Raw genomic sequence first — 19660 nt, 5'->3', positions numbered from 1 at the left:
TTTCTAAATAATACTTTGATTTTGAATTTTTATGACTCATTCCTTATGTTTTCATCTATAATATTAGCTTGATTGAGGTGAGATGCATGTATTTCCAGTGTTTTTCATTAGACACATTCTATGACTGACAGCCCAGATATTTTTATGTAGAAACCAAAGTCTTTGGAACTTCAGGATATGTGTGTAGAAATCAAAACCACTGGTCCCTTTATTACTTCAGGCAGCAATGAAAGGTGTTCAGCTCAGTAGCCCTCAGTCAAATACAATTTAAAATCATAATGAGATACTACTATATACCTCTAAAAGTGGTGAACATAAAATACATACATTTACCAGCCTTCTACTACTACTACCTATGACAAAATAACATAATTGTATGCTAATGGTGATTTGATTGAAATTGCATTAAATCTGTATTGCAATTTTGGGAGCATGGCCATTTTTACTATTTTGGTTCTTCTTACCCAAGACCAGGGGTTATCTTTCCATCTTCTGATATCCTCTTTGATCTCCTTTTTCAGAGTACTGTAATTTTCTATATATAGGTCTTTTATTTCCTTTGTTAGAATTATTCATAGGTATTTCATTTTTTTTCAGTGGTATTGTGATAGGTATTCTTTCCTAATTTCTCTCTCAGTGAGTTTGTTATTTGTGTACAGGAATGCTATTGATTTTTTAGTGTTGACTTTGTATCCATCCATGCTACTGAATTTGGTTATTAGATCTAGAAGCTCTTTTGGGGAAGTTTTGGGGTCTTCAATATAGAGAATCATGTCATCTGCAGATAATGATAATCTAACTTCTCCCTTTAAAAAAATTCATTTATTGGTACATTTTAGGGATACAATACATTTACATTTATCATTGGGTGCTTGTACATGTACATGATGCATCTTGGTTCTTATTTTTTCCCTATTACCTGTGTGCCCTTCAGCCCCTCCACCCTTCGCTATTTACATAGATTTCATTTCCATTGTTTTTTCTTTTTCTCATAATTTTTCCTTTCTCCTTCCCTTTCCCATTCCCTTCCGATAACCCTTACACTTTTGGACCTTTTAATATTTCAAATTATCAATTATTCATTTTAATCATTTTAATCCTTATTTACACTTTCAGTTTCTCACACTAGAGAAATTATTCAGGATTTACATGTGTGTCCTATTTATTTCACTTAGTAGTGTGGCCTCAATATGCATCCATTTAGCTATAAATGTCTCTAGTTTCTCATTCTTTATGGCTGAGTAGTACTCCATTTTATAAAAAAACCACATCTTCTTTATCCAGTTTCCAGTTGATGGGAACTTGGGTTGTTTCCAAGCTTTAGCTATTACAAACTGTGCTGCTATAAACATGGGTGCACATATATCACTGTGGTATGATTCTTTTAATTCTTTTGGGAAGATACCTAGCAGGGGAATAGCTGGGTCAAATGGGACTTCCAGTCCTAGTTCTTTGAGGTATCTCCATACTGATTTCCACAGTGGTTGCCCCAGTCTGCAATCCCACCAACAATGGAGAAGGGTTCCTTTCTCCCCAGTACCCCACCAGCATTTGTTATTTGTTGATTTCTTGATAGCAGTCATTCTTTCTGGGATGAGGTGGAATCTCAGTGTTGTTTTCATCTGCATCTCTTGAATGACCTGTGATGTTGAACATTTTTTCATATATTTATTTGCTGCTTTTACTTCTTTGTCTGAAAAGTGTCTGTTCATTTCAGATGCCCATTTTTGAATTTTGTCTTTGAATTGGGGGGGTCTGATTTTTTTCAATTCTTTATATATTCTACATAGTAGATCTTTGTCTGAGGTGCAACTGGTAAAAATTTCTTCCTGCATTGTAGATTATCTCTTAGCTCTTGGTGGCTTCTCTTGCACTGCAGAAGCTTTTTAATAAGATGAGATCCCAGTTGTTGATTCTTTGTGCTAGTTCCTGTGCTACTGAGGTTTTGTTCATAAAGTCGTTTCCTATGCCAATGTCTTCAAGAGTTCTTCCTAACTTATCTTCCAGCAAGTTTAGTGTTTCTGTCTTAATATTTAGATCTTTAATCCACTTTTATAGTAGTTTAGTGCATGGTGATAGGTATGGGTCTAGTTTTAAACTTTGGCAGGTTGAAATCCAGTTTTTCCAACACCAATTATTAAATAGGCAATCTTTCCTCCAATGAGGGTGGTTAGCTCCTTTGTCAAAGGTGAGGTGGCTGAGCATGTCTGGAGTTGTTTTTGCATCTTCTAATCTATTCCACTGATTCTCGGGTCTGTTTCTTTGCCAGTACCATGCTGATTTTATCACAGTAGCTTTGTAGTATAGTTTCAAGTTGGGGATTGTGATACCGCCAGCCATGTCTCTGTTGCCTAGAATTACTTTTGCTATTCTAGGTTTCTTCTGATTCCAAATGAATTTTTGGATTGTTTTCTCTAGTTCTGTGAAGTATATTGTTGGAATACCAATCAGCATTGCATTAATTCTATATAGTAGTTTTGGCAGTATGGCCATTTTCACTATATTGATTCTTCCTACCCAGGAACAAGGGATATCTTTTCATTTTCTTACATCCTCTTTGATCTCCTTTTTCAGCGTGCTGTAGTTTTCAGTGTAGAGGTCTTTTGCTTCCTTTGTTAGATTGATTCCTAGATATTTCATTTTTTTGGATGCTATTGTAAAAGGAATTGTTTCCCGAATTTTTCTCTCCATGAGTCTACTATTTATGTATAAGAAGGTTATTGTTTTTTGAGTGTTGACCTTATATCCAGCTACTCTACTGAATGTGTCAATTAGGGCTAGGATTCTTTTGGTTGAGTTTTTTGGGTCTTCTATGTATCATATCATCTGAAAATAATGATGGTTAAACTTCTTCCTTTCCTTTTCCTTCCTTCTTTTATTCCTTTTATTTCTTTCTCTTTTCTAATTGCTGTGGCTAATGTTTCCAGAACTATATTGAACAGGAGTGGTGATAGTGGGCATCTTGTCTTGTTCCTGATTTAAGCGTGAAATTTTTCAGTTTTTGACCTTTTAGTATGACGTTGGCTGTTGGTTTTTCGTAGATAGTCTTAGTCAAGTTGAGATAAAGACCTTCTATTCCAATTTTCTGTAGCGTTTTATTATGAATTGGTGTTGGATTTTGTCCAATGCCTTTTCTGCATCTATTGAGATGATCATATGGTTTTTGTCCTTGACTCTGCTGATAGAGTATATTACATTTATTGATTTATGAATGTTGAACTATCCTTGCATCCCTCAGATAAATCCAACTTGGTCAAGGTGTATAATCTTCTTGATGACCCTCTGTATTCTGTTTGCCAGTAACTTGTTGAGGATTTTTGCATCTGTGTTCATTAGGGAGATTGGTCTGTAGTTCTCTTTTTGGGTTGGGTCTTTCTCTGGTTTTTGGAATCAAAGTAACACTTGCTTCCAGGAATGAATTTGGAAGCCTTGTTTCCCTATCAATTTCCTTGATGACTTTAAAGAGTAATGATGATAGTTCTTCTTTAAATGCCTGTAGAATTCAGCAGTGAAGCCATAAGGACCTGGACTTTTCTTTTATTTATTTATTTATTTATTTATTTATTTATTTATTTATATTTTTAAAAATTTTTTGTGGGGGGGCTTTTCTTTGTTGGTAAATTTTTTATTATATTTTCAATTTCACTCATTGAAATTTGGGTGTTTAGAATTTCCATACCTTCTTCATTTCACTTTGGCAATTCATATATTTGTAGGAATCTGTCCATTTCTTCTGTGTTTTCCATTTTATTAGAGTACAGGTTCTCAAAGTAGGTAGTGATGATCCTCTGGATTTCTGCTGGGTCTGTTGTGACTTCACCTTTTTCATTCTCAATTGCACGGATTTGAGCCTTTTTTTCCTTTTCTTTTGATAAGGTTGGCTAAAATTTTATTGATTTTATTTATTCTTTCAAAAAGCCAACTCTTTGATTCATTAATTTTTTTGTATCATTCTCTTAGTCTCCATTGCATTGATTCCTGCTCTGATCTTTATAATTTCCTTTCTTGTACAAGCTTTGGGATTGTTATGATTTTCTTTTTTTAGGAGCTTGAGGTTCTGGATTAGGTTATTTATCTGAGTTTTCTCTGTTTTCCTAATATGGGCATTCACTGCTATGAATTTTCCACATAGAACTATTTTCATTGTGTCCCATAGATTCCTGTATGTTGTCCTTGCATTACCATTTATGTGTAGAAACTGTCCAATTTCTTCTTTAATTGCCTCTGTGATCCATTGGTTGTTCAGGAGGGTGTTATTCAATTTCCATGTGTTTGTGGGAGTTTTGTGGTTTCTTATGTTATTGACCTCCAATTTTATTACACTATGGTCTAATAATACACAGGGTTAACTTCAATTCTTTTACATTTACTCAGACATGTCCTATGAGCTAGCATGTGGTCTATTTTGGAGAATGACCCATGTGCAGCTGAAACGAATGTGTATTCTGATTTTGTGGGGGTGGAACATGCTGTAAACATCTATTAAGTTTATTTGTTCAATAGCTTGGTTCAGTACTAAAATTTTGTTGTTAATTTTTTGTCTAGATGATCTGTCTATTTGTGATTGTGGGGTATTGAAGTCCCCCACTACAATTGTATTAGTGCTTATTTGATTTTTCATGCTGATTAATATTTGTTTTGTATAGTTGGGAGCATTTGAATTTGGTGATTTGGTGCATATGTATTTAGGATTGTCATCTCTTCCTCTTGGATTGTCCCCCTCACAAGGATGTAGTGATCATCTTTGTCTCTCTTAATTAGTTTTGGTTTAAAATCTACTTTGTCTGCAGATAAGATTGCTACCCCTGCTTTTTTCTGGGTTCCTGTCACTTGAAGAACTGTTTTCCATCATTTTACTTTCAGTCTATGAATTTCCTTTTGAGTTAGGTGTGTTTCTTGTATACAGCATATTGCTGGATTTTGCTTCTTAATCCATTCTGTCAGTCTATTTCTTTTGTTTGGTGAATTGAGGCCATTAACATTGATAGTTATAATTGATAGATACTGACTTATCCTTGTCATGATGTTTTGCTGTTGTTGGCTCTTTCATTTCTTATTTTTTTCCCCCTTTCCCTTTAGTTTCTTCCCTTGCCTGGTGGATTCCCTCTTTGAGCCTCATGGAGTTGTGTCCTTCATTGTCTTTTTCCAGGGTATTGTTTAGAAGTTTTGGAGTGCTGGTTTGGTGTTCATGAATTTTCTCAGGTATTCTTTGTCATGGAAGTATCTAATTTCCCCATCAATTTGAAAGATAATTTTTCAGGATACAACAGTCTAGGTTGGAAGTTATTTTCTTTTAGGGCTTGAAATACTTCATTCCAGGCTCTCCTTGATTTGAAGGTTTGTATTGAGAGGTCTACCATGATTCTGATGGGCTTTCTTTTGTAGGTAATTTGTTTCTTTTCTCTAATTGCCTGTAGGATTTTGTTCTTCTGTTGGGTTTCTGTGATCTTGACTATTATATGTCTAGATGTAGATTTTTTTTGATCATGGCTAGTTGGAGTTCTATATGCCTCACTTATCTGTATGTCCAATTCTCCACTTCTGTCTGGGAATTTTTCTACTATTACTTCTTTGAACAGTTTTTTTTATGTCAATTGTACTTTCTTCTGTTTTTTTGTGGATTTCTGTCAGTCATATGTTATTCTTTGTATCATCTATGAGCTGCTGGATTGATTTCTCATGGTCCCTTACTATTTTGAAGAGATTTCTGTTTTCATGGTCCTGAACCACAATCCTGTCTTCTATATCTAATATTCTATCTTCAGATTCCCTTAATCTGCTCTGCATGCTTTCAACGGAGATTTTAATCTCCTGAATATCCTTTTGAATCTGTTTCATGGATTCCATTTCTTTCTTATGTTTGGAGATCATGTTTTTCATTTCTTTCTTATGCTGGGCATTCCTGGCTTCCAGCATGTTTCTGAGATCATCTACTTTTTTTTTCTGTTCTAGTGCCTCTAATCATGTCTTTCACTCTGCTCACCATCTCTGTAGTTTTCTGGGAAATTATTTCTGTTTTGAATTTTTCTAGAGCCTCATTCATCTGTTTTGTTACTTCTTGTGCTGTCAGTTCTGCGTGTCGAGGTGGTTGATTATCAGACTTTTCTACCTCGTTTCCCCCAGAATTTGCCTTTTGGGGGGTGGAATCTGACTTTGTGCCTTGCTTAAATGTCTTCTCATTTTTGTTTTTGGTACTGTCCTTGCTTTAATTCCTGGGTTGATAGCCCGAAGTTACTTATTGTTAGTACCTTTGTTGCTTGTAGTTAGAAACCTTATGGAATTATTGCTTCTCAGAGGTGTCTTCCAGATATACCTGGTCTTTAGGTTTTGAGTCTCTAATGTCTCTGAAGCTGTCTCATTTTCATTATACCAGGAAGGACAACTGATTAGATCAATCACAACACCTCTGCCCAAGTAATATAATCAGCAACACAATAGCATCAAGTACCTCTTAGAAAATGACAATTTGTGGTAGTTATTAGTCTATAACCTTTAACTGTGTGAATTAAATCAAAATCAAGGACCAACCCAACATATGTGTATAGTGAATAAACTCTTCAATATAGCAACTTTACCCTTCAGGATGGGGAGTTAGAAGGAGTTGAGGAGGGAGGAATAGGTAAGTAGAAGGATAGGGAAATGTTAGCAGTGAGGCCAGAGGGCACAGGCAAGAGAAGGAAAGAGAAGAAAAGAAAGATGAAGAAGAAATATGAATTAGGGGCAGAACAGGAACACACAGGGAGATGAAGAACAATGTGGGACAGCAAGGGAGTGAGGCAGAGAGAGAGAGAGAGAGAGAGAGAGAGAGAGAGAGAGAGAGAAAAGAGAAAAGAAGGAAAAAAGAGAAAAATAAAAATTTTAAAAGAGTAGCAAAGAAGAAAAAAATTAAAGGTAAGAGCAAAAAAATAGTGGTAATTTTGAAAATAGCAAATAAAAGATAAAAATGAAGGGCCCCCTTCAGGGTATGTCTCTGCTGTTACAATAGACAACGTGGGCAGCAGTGTGCAGTTATAAGTCAATGAGTCTCAGTAAGCCAGTAACAGACTCATGAGATTCAGGGCGATTTCTGGCTCCAAGTCCCAAGTTGAGCTCCCTGTCCTTCTGCAGGTTTGAACTCTGCAAGTTTCTATTGCAGATTCCAGCTGCTTTTCCCCTGAAGATAGTCCAGGTTGCTATGGGAGGTGATGATCCCTCCAATTTACCAAGCACAGTGGTCTGGTGTGCCTTTATTGTAGAGATTCTCTTCACTTTTCCAGTGGGCTTCAACTTTCATCAAGGAGCCTGAGAGAGGCCCTCTCTCTGTTGTTCACTTCTACAGCTCAGGACAATGACCTTTATGCTCCCCTGTGCCTCTGTAGTGTGGATCCAAGTTGCTGTACAGCCAAGAAGCGGGTGAGGCAGGGAGAGTGGGGCTGTTGTTGTAGGTGCCCGCACAGCCAAGCTGGGGGGAACGTTTCTTTTTTTTTCTCTAATTGCTGTGGTTAATGTTTCCTGAAATATTTTGAATAGAAGTGGTCATACTGGGCATCCTTATCTTTTCCTGATTAGCGTACCTCACAGAACTAGAGAAAATCTTCCTAAAATTCATTTGGAACTAGAAGAAACCTAGAATAGCAAAAATAATTCTGGAAAACACAAACAAGGCAGAGGGCATCACAATCCCTGACTTGAAATTATACTACAGAGCTACTGTAATAAAAACAGCTTGGTATTGGCAAAAACCAGACCTGAGGATCAATGGAACACACTAGAAAAGGGAGAAACAACACCAAATGCTCTCAACCACCTTATCCTTATCTTCCAAACATGTTCACTGGAGGAAATATAGCTTCTTTAATAAGCGGTGTTGGAAAAACTGGCTTTCCACACACTGAAGACTAAAACTAGACCCATGTCTCTCACCATACACTAATCTAAAATCAAAATGGGCCACATATCTAAATATTAAAACAGAAACACTGAATCTGCTGGAAGAGAGAATAGGTAGAACTCTTGAGGACATGGGAGTAGGCAAAGATTTTATGAACAAAACACAAACTGCATGGGAAATAGTACAAAGAATCAACAACTGGAATCTCATCCTATTAAAAAGTTTTTGCATGGTGGGAGTGACATGCTGGGGATCACTATGAGTATGGCCTAACTTGCCTCCTCCCACAGATGAAGGAGGGCCCCACATGGAATGAGGAACATACATCTTGTTCCCTTCCTCGTGCAGATGAGGCAGGGCCCTGTGGGAGGAGAGCAGGCAACAAGAGGGCATGGTGGAGCAGTGGAGTAAGGCCTGGCTGAGAAGAGGACTATCTTCCTCCCTGTCCATTCACCAGAAAACCAAGCATGATCCTCTGTAGACCTTAGCTACTCTCCTGGCTCTGGTTACAGACCAGCCCCTTTTACCTCTACCACTATAAATAAACATGCAGACATTTGCTTGATGGTCTTTTCCTCCCATCTGGAGTTAAGAGCCCCACCTGGCCCCACCTATTCCTTATTAAATCTCTTTGTCTTTCTTAATCTCTCATCTTCATTTTTCACACTATGAGTGCTTCAGCCCTGGCATTTGCACTACAAAAGAAATCACCAACAGAGTGAAGAGACAACCCACAGTGTGGGAAAAAATTCTAACCAGTAGTCCCTCAGATAAAGGACTAATATCTAGAACATATAAATAATTGAAAAAAAAAATCAAACCTCCTAAACTTAAAGACCCATTCCAAAAATGAGCATTTGAAATGAATAAACTCTTCTCAGATAAAGAGGTAGAAATGACAAACTAATATACAAAAAAATGCTGAACATCACTGGTCATCTGAGAGATACAAATTAAAACAATACTAAGATTCCATTTCACTCCAAAAAGAATGGATATTATCAAGAAATCAATCAACAATAAATGCTGGCAAGACTATGGGGAAAAAGGAACCTTCCTCTACTGTTGGTGAGAATGTAGACTGGTGCAACCACCGTGGAAATCAGTGCGGAGATTTCTCAAAAAATTAAGATTAGACCCAGCTATTCCCCTTCTTGGTATCTTCCTGAAAGAATTGAAACCATCATATCATAATAATATGTGAGCAACCATGTTTATAGTGACACAGTTTGTAATAGCTAAGTCTTGGAAACAACCCAAATGTCCATCAACCCAAGAATGGATAAAAAAGATGTGCTTTTTTTATATATATATAATGTAGTACTACTCTTCCATAAGGAAAGATAAACTTGAAACATTTATAGCTAAATGGATGCAACTTGAGACTACACCCTTAAGTGAAATAAAGTGTATAAATATCTCATTGTCTCTCTGGTGTGAGAAACTGAAAAGGTGAATAAGGACAAAAATTTATATAATAGATAATATTAAATAGGAAGAAACTATTCAAAAGGAAAGGGAAATTGTGAAAGGGGAGAGGGAAAAGGAAGGGAAAAATGAGAAAAGAAGGAAATAATGGAAACAAAGCTTTTGTAAATGGGAGGGGGGGTTGGAGAGAAGGGATAGGATTGGGAAAAAAAAGAGGAATCAATATATATCCTATACAGGTACAAAATCCCTTTGATGAATGTGATCATTGTGTATATTTAAATTGTACTAATAAATTAATTTAAAAATAACATAATTGTGTATGAATACTTTTTATAGCTTTTTTGTAATAACCCGAAACTAGAAACCACTGTATCAACAAGTTAATGGACAGACAAAACCTGGGTATATGCAGTTAATTCTACTTGATGAACTATTGTAACATACCACAGTGAAGATGAATCACAAAATTATTATGTTTTATGAAAGAAGCTAGACAAAATAGGCTGTATGGCAGATGATTTGTATCATAATCCTAGATCAGTGGTTCCCAGCAGGTCACTGAGGCACAAAGCAAGTAGTGAAAGGTAAGGACTATGAGCAGGCATGAGACCACTTTTGGGGGTGAAAAATGTGCCCAACCATAATCTTGATTATGGTGACGGTTTTCATGGGTTTATATCATATGTCAAAATTCATCAAATTTTATACTTTCAATAGTTAATTGCATGTCAATTATATCTCAAACTGTTAAATATATAATTTAAAATCTTTATAAAGCATTTTGAAATGTATTATTTCCATGCAGCTTCCATTAATGAAGTTTTATAACGGCCTGTCACATGGGAGTGAAATGGTTTTCTTTTGTAAATACCCCAGAGTTGTTAGCCAGCATATCCAATAGTGAAGGGAAAAGAAGGAAAGGAGTGAAAATAAAATGTGGTTATAATTCAAATAATTTCTGGAAAACAACTCCAGAGAAATTTTGTCAGGAATTGGCAAAAGATCATATATATGTTACTATCACTTCTGGCTGAAAAAAGTTGTATGATGTATAATTAAGACATTTGTAATAAAGAAAATTAACCTAACCTGTATTTTATATTTTCTATTTTTTTGCACATAGAAATGCCTACTTTTGAAGCAAAAAGTATGATTAAAGAGTGAAATTCTGATGCTCAGTATATTGGTTAAATATTTAAAATTTGGTATGACCATTTTGAAAGCACAATTAGCTTTTTGTTAAAGTTGAAATGGAATACAAGAATGCCTCTAAAATTATTTTGAAAAAAGTAAATTCCCAATTATAATCACTTATATCTGAGGCTGGTAAAGCCATTTTGTTTGCATGACTAAGTACCTAGAATGTTAGAAAAAGTACTACATGGGTCAGATACCTGATTCACTTCCTTATCTGGGAAATCTTTCTAAAATCAGGCAACTTTTGTGGGTCCCAAATTTACCTGCCGTGATATCAAATAGTTTAATTCAGCTCTCTTAACTGTTCTCCAGTTCTATAATTTAGTATTCTATACACTCAATACTTTCAGAGTATTTCATAATTTTCTGAAGATAGAACAGTGGAGAAATACTGTATAGATGATTTAAAGAAAAGGAAAAGAAGTGATGGTGGACAGGCATAAAATTAATTTATAACCAAAATATTTATAATATGTATCAAAAGTATTCTCTACCTGTTATTTTATACAATTTACTCTGGATTTTTACAAATATGTGTATGTTTTTTGAGATGGTTCTCACTGTGTAATCTAGGCCAGTCTTAAACTCACTACATAATGGGGATTGAAAATTAGGGGGAGTATTCTGAAGGAGATTAATGGTATTGTGTCTCTCAGCGTAATACATTTTTAAAATTAAACATTCATTTTATTTTTCAATCATATGTTGTACAGCTCGGGCTGTCCTTGAACTCTTGATCCTACTGCCTCAGCCTCCTGTGTGCTATGATTACAGGTGAGCAACACTGTGCCAACTTTCATCTGTTTTTTTAATGAACATTGCCCACAAATTATGATGAGTCCTATTTCAAGGTCAAATGCACCTGATGATGTACAAATGGCTCATTTTTCTTAATCAAATATTGATTTATTTTGAACATGAAGGTATAAGTATGCTTTTGCAACAAATTTACCCTAAGAAGGGTATATATTTATATGAGATTTTTCTTGAGTTAGTAGAGCTCAAAAAGGGAGGTAGGAGGAAAATAATTAAAAAAGAAATGTGAAAATATAGCTTGTGGGAGGTTTTAGGAGAAAATGTTTAGAAACTCATACAGATCCATCTTGTATAATTCCAGTGACAGACATATTCTTGTACTGTGGCCCTTTTACCTACAAGATAACAAGTCAAGGAATTATCCTAAAACTCAAAAGTAAAGAACAAGTCAACCAAAAAAGCATTCAGGAGTAAGTTTGATACTGTGTTTATGTATTCAGAGCATTTGAAAAAGGTTTTCCATCAACCAAATAAACCCACTCATGGGTACATTTCCTTTAAAAATACAGGTAGTTAAAGATCATGATAAGCTTCCATTTCTAGAAAAAAAACCTTCTGAGTTTTATTTCCTGTCAATCTACTTCTCAGTTTTGTTATAAATTAGACTTTTATTGAAAAGTTTATATCCTGACTCTCATTCTTCCTCTCTATCACAGCTGTTGCCACCATTTGGAGACATTTCCCTGTCCACATGACTTAATGTTCAATAGTCTATGGTCATAGGTTTATTTTTTATAAATTAATTTTATTTGAACATTTTATGTATGTAATATAATGACATTCATCAATGTAGATTTGCACCTTTACATAATATATCTTGATTCTTATTTTCCCCCCATTCCCCTGCCTTCCCTTCAACCCCTCACCCCTCTACATTTACGATTGTTTCCATTTTTTCATTTTCTCATATTAATTCCGTTTTCTTTTTCTTTTCCCCTACTCCTCCTACTTATCCTTCCCCATTGTACCTTTTCTGCCTATTTCACATTATCTAGTATATATTTTGATCCTCATTTATACTTTAGTATCTCGTACCAGAGAAACTTCAGAATTTACATATGTGTCCTATTTATTTCGCTTAAAAATATTGCCTCAATGTGCATCCATTTAGCTATAACTGTCTCTAATTTCTCATTCTTTATGGGTGAGTAATACTCCATTTTATTTTAAAAACACATTTTCTTTACCCAATTTCCAGTTCATGGGCAATTAGGCTGTTTCCAAGTTTTAGCTATTACAAACTGTGCCTCTTTGAACATGGGTGCACATATATCATTATGGTATGATTCTTTTAATTCTTTCTTTCATTAAGTTTATTGGTACATTTTAGGTAAAAAATATGATGACATTCATCATTGGGAATTTATACCTTTATGTGCTTTATCTTGGTTCTTATTTTTTCCCCATTCCCCTGTCATCCCTTCAACCCCTCCATCTCTCAATATTTACAAAGACTTTGTTTCCACTTCTCCCTTTTTGCATATTTTTCCTTCCTCTTCTTCCTTTCTCCTACCCCTCTGTCTTCCCCTTCCCCTTTGCACCTTTTCTGCCTATTCACATAATCTAGCATACATTTTGATCCTTATTTACACTTTCAGTTTCTCACATGAGAGAAACTTTTCAGTATTTACAAATGTGAGTCCTATTTATTTCACTTAAGAGTATGTCCTCAATGTGCATCCACTTTGCTACAACTGACTTAGTTTCTCATTCTTTATGGTGAATAGTACTCCATTTTATAAAAAAAAAACCAACCATATCTTCTTTATCCAGTCTCCAGTTGATGGGCAATTTGACTGCTTCCAAGTTTTAGCTATTACAAACTCTACCTCTATAAACATGGGTGTGCATATATCTCTGTGGTACAATTCTTTTAATTCTTTTGGGAAGATATCCAACAGGGGAATAGCTGGGTCAAATGAGACCTCTAATTCTAGTTTTTTGAGGTATTTCCATATTGATTTCCACAGTGGTTGCACCAGTCAGCACCACAACAATGGAGAAGTGCTCTTTTCTCCCCACAACCTCACCAGGATTTGTTATTGGTTGATTTCTCGATAGCAGCCATTCTTTCTGGGGTGAGGTGGAATCTCAGTGCTGTTCTTGTCTGCATCTCTTCAATGACCAGTGATGTCGAACATTTTTTCATATGTTTATTTGCTGCTTTTACTTTTTTGTCTCAGAAATGTCTGTTCATTTCAGATGCCCATTTTGAATTGGGTCTTTATATTTTGGGGGTCTGATTTTTTTAAAGTTCTTTATGCATTCTAGATAGTAGTCCTTTGTGTGAGGAACAGCTAGCAAAATTTTTTCCCAGATTGTAGGTTGTCTTTTAGCTCTGTTGGTGGTTTCTCGAGCAGTTCAGAAGCTTTTTAATAAGGTGAGAACCCAATTGTTGATTCTCTGGGCTAGTTCCCTTGCTACTGAGATTTTGTTCATAAAGTCTTTTCCTATGCCAATGTCTTCAAGAGTTCTACCTAACTTATCTTCCAGCAAGTTTAGTGTTTCTGTTTCAATACCTACATCTTTGATCCACTTCAAATTTAGTTTAGTGCATAGTGAAAGATAGAGGCCTAGTTTTAATCTGTGGCAGGTTGAAATCTAGTTTGGCTCCTTTGTCAAAGATGAGGTGGCTGAGTGTGTTTGGAATGGTGTCTGAAACTTCGAATCTATTCTACTGATCCTTGGGTCTCTTTCTTTGCCAGTGCCATGCTTTTTTTTTTTTTTTGTACAGGGGATCGAACTCAGGTCCTTGCTCTTGTGCAGCAGGCAGTGAAACCACTGAGCTAAATCCCCAGCCCTATGATGTTTTTATTGGAATGGCTTTTTAGTATAGTTTCATGTTGGGGAGTGTGATACCTACATTATGTCTTTGTTGTCTAGAATTGCTTTTGCTATTCTAGGTCACTTCTGGTTCCAAATGAATTTTTGGATTGTTTTCGCTAGTTCTGTGAAATATACTGTTGAGATTTCAATCGGGATTGCATTGAATCTGTATTACAGTGTTGGAAGTATGGCCATTTTTACTATATTGGTTGTTCCTACTTAGGAGCAAGGGATGTCTTTCCATTTTTTGATATCCTCTTCAATTTCTTTTTTCAGAGTGCTATAGTTTTCAAGGTAGAGGTCTTTTACTACCTTCATTAGAATGATTCCTAGATATTTCATTTTTTGGATGCTCTTGTGAAAGGAATTGTTTTCCCAATTTCTCTCTCAGTGAGTCCATCATTTGTGTGCAAGAAGGCAATTGATTTTTGAGTATTGACCTTGTATCTGGCTACTATAATGATTCTGTCTGTCTACAGGAGTTTTAGCAGAGTTTTTTGGGTCTTTTATGTAGAGTATTATGTCATCGGCAAATAATGACAATTTAACTTCTTTGTTTCCTATCTTTATTCCTTTTATTTTTTTCTGTTGTCTAAATGCAGTGGCTAATGTTTCCAGAATTATATTGAACAGGAGTGGTGATAGTGGGCATACTTGTCTTGTTTGTTATTTTAGTATGAAAGTTTTCAGTTTTTGACCATTTAGAATAATGTTGGCTATTGGTTTTTCATAGATAGCCTTTATCAGGTTGAGATAAAGACCTATAATTTTCAGAGCAGAGGTCTTTGATTTCTTTTGTTCGATTGATTTCTAGGTATTTCATTTTTTTTGGACACTATTGTGAAGGGAGTTGTTTCTCCAGCTCCTCTTTCATTCAGTCTGTTATTCATGTACAGGAAAGCTATTGATTTTTGTGTGTTGCCTTTGTATCCAGCTACTCTACTGAATTTTATTATTAACTCTATAAAAGACTTTTTGTGGAGTTCTTGGGGTATTCTATATAAAGTATGTTGTCTGAAAAAATGACAATTTAACTTCTTTGTTTCCTGTCTTTATTCCTTTTATTTCTTTCTTTTGTCTAATTGCTTTGGCTAATGTTTCCAAAACCATATTGAACAGAAGTGGTGATAGTGGACATCCTTGTCTTGTTCCTGATTTTAGTGTGAAGGGTTTCAGTTTTTGACCATTTAGTATGATATTGGCTGTTGGTTTTAAATAGATGGCTTTTATCAGGTTGAGATATAGTCTGTCTATTCCAATTTTTTTTATTACTTAAAGTCATTTATTGGTACATTTTAGGTATATGACACATTTACATTTCTCATTGGGAACTTGTACCTTTACATGATGCATCTTGGTTCTTATTTTTTTTCCCATTCCTAGCCCTCCCTTCACCCCCTCCACCCTTCCCTATTTACAAAGACTTTGTTTCCATTTTTTCCATTTCTCATCATTTTTCCTTTCCCTTCTTTCTTTCCCCTGTCACTCCCACCACCCCTACACATTTAGACCTTTTCTTCCTATTTTGCATTATCAATTATTCATTCTAGTCAGTGGTACCTTTTAGGTATTCCTTATAATGACATTCATCATTGGAAATTTGCATCTTTACCTAAGCTTTCTTGGTTCTTATTTTTCATGATTGTCTAGCCCTCCCTTCAATCCCTCCATCCCTCCCTATTTACAAAGATTTTGTTTCCATTTTTCCATTTTCTCATATTAATTCCATTCCCTTTTTCCTTTCCCCTACCCCTCCCACTTCCCCTTCCCCTTTGCCCCTTTTCTTCCTATTTCACATTATCTATTATACCTTTTAGTCCTCACTTACACTTTCAGTTTCTCACACTAGAGAAACTATTTGGTATTTACATGTGTGACCTACTTATTTCACTTAAGAGTATCACCTCAATGTACATCCATTTACCTATAAATGTCTCTACTTTCTCATATTTTATGGCTGAGTACTACTCCATTTTATAAAAAACCCATATATTTGAGGACAGAGAAGGTGAGCCGGTCCCAGCACCCAGAAGGAAGCTCCCCCGCCACCATCCCACGCTCCTAGGTCAGAAAGGGTGAGCCATGCAGGTGCCAGAAGCACACAAACCCCGCCTCGCCCCTGTGGAAATGAGAAAACACCTAAACAAGCCTCAAAAACAGACTTCTGGATCACCTAGAGCAACTCCAAAGGGAAACAAGATGGAACAATCTGATATGCAACCACCTGGACTGTCTGAACTGGCAACAAAAGAGGATCTAGGAAAAATGAAATCAGAAATAATTACTCAGATACCAGCAAAGATTGTGCTCATGGTGCAAGGCATGATTAATAAATCTAGAGGGGACACAGATAAAAAAATAGAGGATCTGAGGAACATGAAGGAATCCCAACATAGGAAACAAATGGGATCCATAAAACAGATACAAACAGATTTCCAGGAGATTAAAAACTCCACTGAAGGTCTACACAGCAGAAAGAACCAATGTCAGGATAGAATTTCAGATATAGAAGATAAAATTGCAATTAGTGACCAGGAGAAGAAAAATTGCTTTAAAATTGTAAGGGATCACGAGAAATCAATCCAGTAGCTGCTAGATGATGCAAAGAAGAGTAACATAAGACTGATTGGAGTCAAGAAAGAGGAGAGAGTGCAGATGACATAAAAAAACTGTTCACAGAAGTGATGGCAGAAAACTTCCCAAGGAGAGGAAAAGAACTTGACATTCAGATAAGTGAGGCATATAGAACTCCAGCTAACCTTAATAAAAAAAAAATCTACACATAGGCATATAATTGTTAAGATTCCAGAAACCCAACAGAAGAACGAAATTCTACAAGCAGTGAGAGAAAAGAAACAAATCACATACAAAGGAAAGCCCATCAGAATCACAGCAGACTTCTCAATGCAAACTCTCAAGGCAAGAAGAGCTTGGAGTGATGTATTTCAAGCCCTAAAGGAAAACAGCCTCCAACCCAGACTGATGGACCCTGCAAAACTATCTTTCAAAATTGATGGAGAAATAAGATACTTTCATGATAAAGAGCACCTCGGGAACTTTATGAATACCAAACCAGCACTCCAAAAAATTTTGGACAATACCCTGGGAAAAGACAATGAGGATCACAACCCCAGGAAACCCAGCAGAATGAATCCAATGGGCATGACAAATTAAACCCAAAGGTGGAGAATCCAACAAAAAGAAAAAGTCATGACAAGGCTTTTAAAACTTTTAACTTTATATCCCTAATGAAGGGATGATTCAATCTTGTAATTGTACTGATTAGTATTTTTCTGATTCTAGGGTTGCACACCTTTCCTTGTGTTGTACTGGCTATTTATCATCTTCTTATGTCTACTTTTTAATTGGGTTGTCTATTAATGAGCTGTAAGAGTTCTTTATATATTCTGGTCATAGGTTATACGCATTATAAATACGGCCTGTTTAAAGACTACTTTTCATTTTAATGATGTCATTTAAAGTTCTAAATTTTGATGGAATCTCATTTTCAATTTTTTTCTTTTATACATCATGTTTTTGTATACTAGGTAGTTCTTACCCACCCTGAATTCATAAACATTTTCCCTTATAATTTCTTCTTAAAGTTTTATACTTTTAGACTTTCATATTTAGGTTCATAGATCTCTTCAAGTTATTTTCATGTATGGAAATAAAGAGTTGAGGTTCATTTTTTATATATGGATACCAGGTATTCTAGCGCCGTTTGGTGAAAATACTTTCTCTTCCTCGGCTCTTGAATTGAGTTTATATTCTATAAAATGCTAATATTAAATAATCTTTCAAAACTCAGTGGACCATATATGTGTGGTTCTATTTCTAGATTCTCTGTTTTATCCAAATGATCTATATGTCTTTCCTTACACCAGCACTGCCTTGATTAATGTACCTCTAGAAGTCTTAAAATTAGGTACTAAACGTCTTCCAACACTTTTTATTTTTTTCTAACTTTTCTAGGTCCTTTGTACTCCTACATAACTTTTAAATTTCAATATCCAATTCTTCATTTATAGCAAGTATACACAGACCTGAATTTTTATATATACCTTGTGTTTTCTAATCCTGCTACATTCAAGTACAAGTTCTAGGGGCTCCTAGAGATTTCTTAGTATTTTCTCTGTAGATGATCATTTCATCTACATATAAAGATTTTACTTCTACCTTGCCAATACTGTCCTAATTGTGTCATTTTATTGCCAGACTATTTTGGTGGGGCCTAGGTTTCAAAGTTTAATGGACAGATAAAGAGTAAGCATATCTGCCCTTGTTCCCCACCTTAAGGAGAAAGCATTGTATCTTCTCCATTCATATAAGGCATTCTTGCTGGAAGTATGGAGCACACGTCTTTAATCTGTTGAGAAGGTTCTGTTCTACTTGTAGGCTCCTGATAGCTTTTACCATGAACAGCTGTAGAATTCAGTCCAACACTTTTTCTCCAACTAGTGACAGGATCATATGGCTTTTTCCTTTCCTCTGTTAAAATGATGACTTTTAGGGGTGGATCTTCCAATGGTGAACCAACACTGCCATCCCTATAATAAAACCACTTTCTACATCCTGCCAGATCTGACTTCTAATAGTTTGTTTTGTTAAACAAATTTCTATCTATGTTCATACATTTTCTTCTATTATCTTTATCCAGTTTTAGAATTAGCACAATGCTGATTTCCTAAAATGAGGGGAGAAGTGTTCCTGCTTTTTTCTGCTTTAATTATTTGATATAATTTATCAGTTAAAATGTATATGAGCCTGCTGTTTTCATATAGGTAGGTTTTCAAGCTAGGAATATACTTTCTTTAATAGGTGCTATTCAAATTTTATATTTCCTCCAGAGTTAGTATCATTAATTTGTCTTCCAAGGTACCTCTTAGAAGTTGTCAAATTTATTTCAAAACAGATTTTTGAAATATGCTTTCTGTATCCTTTAAAATTCTGTAAAATCTGTGGTAATGTCTCTTAGATCTTGATATTGTATTTAAAAAATGTATAATTGATATTGTGTAATAGGAAGTAAAGGTCTATAGGAGCAGGGGAAGTGGGAGAGGTAGGGGAAAGGAAAGAAGGGAAAAGAAAAATATGAGAAAAGGAAAAAAATGGAAACAAAGTCTTTGCAAATAGGGAAGGGAGGAGAGGGTGAAGGGAGGGCAGGGGAATGGGGAAAAAATAAGAACCAAGATACTCATGTAATGGTACAAGATCCCAATGATGAATGTAACTGTATTTTATAACTAAAATGTAAAAATAAACTTAATGGGAAAAAAACAAAGAAAAAACACCACGTTTTCTTTATCCAGTCTCCAGTTTATGGGCATTTGGGCTGTTTCCACGTTTTAGCTATTACAAATTGTGCTGCTATGAACATGGGTGCACATATATCACCGTGGTATGATTCTTGTAATTCTTTGGGGAAGATACCCGGCAGAGGAATAGCTGGGTCAAATGGACTTCCAGTCCTAGTTCTTTGAGTTATCTCCATACTGATTTCCACAGTGGTTGCACCAG

The 19660-nt window shown here is 35.5% G+C and overlaps 1 long non-coding RNA gene across 3 annotated transcripts in view; it reads left to right on the top strand.

Annotated features, from left to right (window-relative positions):
- The window catches only part of LOC106009416 (uncharacterized), a 259976-nt gene that overhangs the window by 14545 nt on the left and 225771 nt on the right, over window positions 1-19660 (top strand). For all 3 annotated transcript variants that reach the window (XR_015443704.1, XR_015443703.1, XR_015443702.1), the window contains exon 2: window positions 11212-11272. This is a non-coding gene — a long non-coding RNA (uncharacterized LOC106009416). The remainder of the gene's footprint in view (window positions 1-11211; window positions 11273-19660) is intronic.

The sequence above is a fragment of the Heterocephalus glaber genome, unplaced genomic scaffold (genome assembly GCF_053883595.1).
Source record: "Heterocephalus glaber isolate CG9 unplaced genomic scaffold, H.glaber_assembly_v1.0 deba00001577, whole genome shotgun sequence".
Taxonomy (NCBI): Eukaryota; Metazoa; Chordata; class Mammalia; order Rodentia; family Bathyergidae; genus Heterocephalus; species Heterocephalus glaber.
This window is presented reverse-complemented; position numbering and strand designations above follow the sequence as displayed.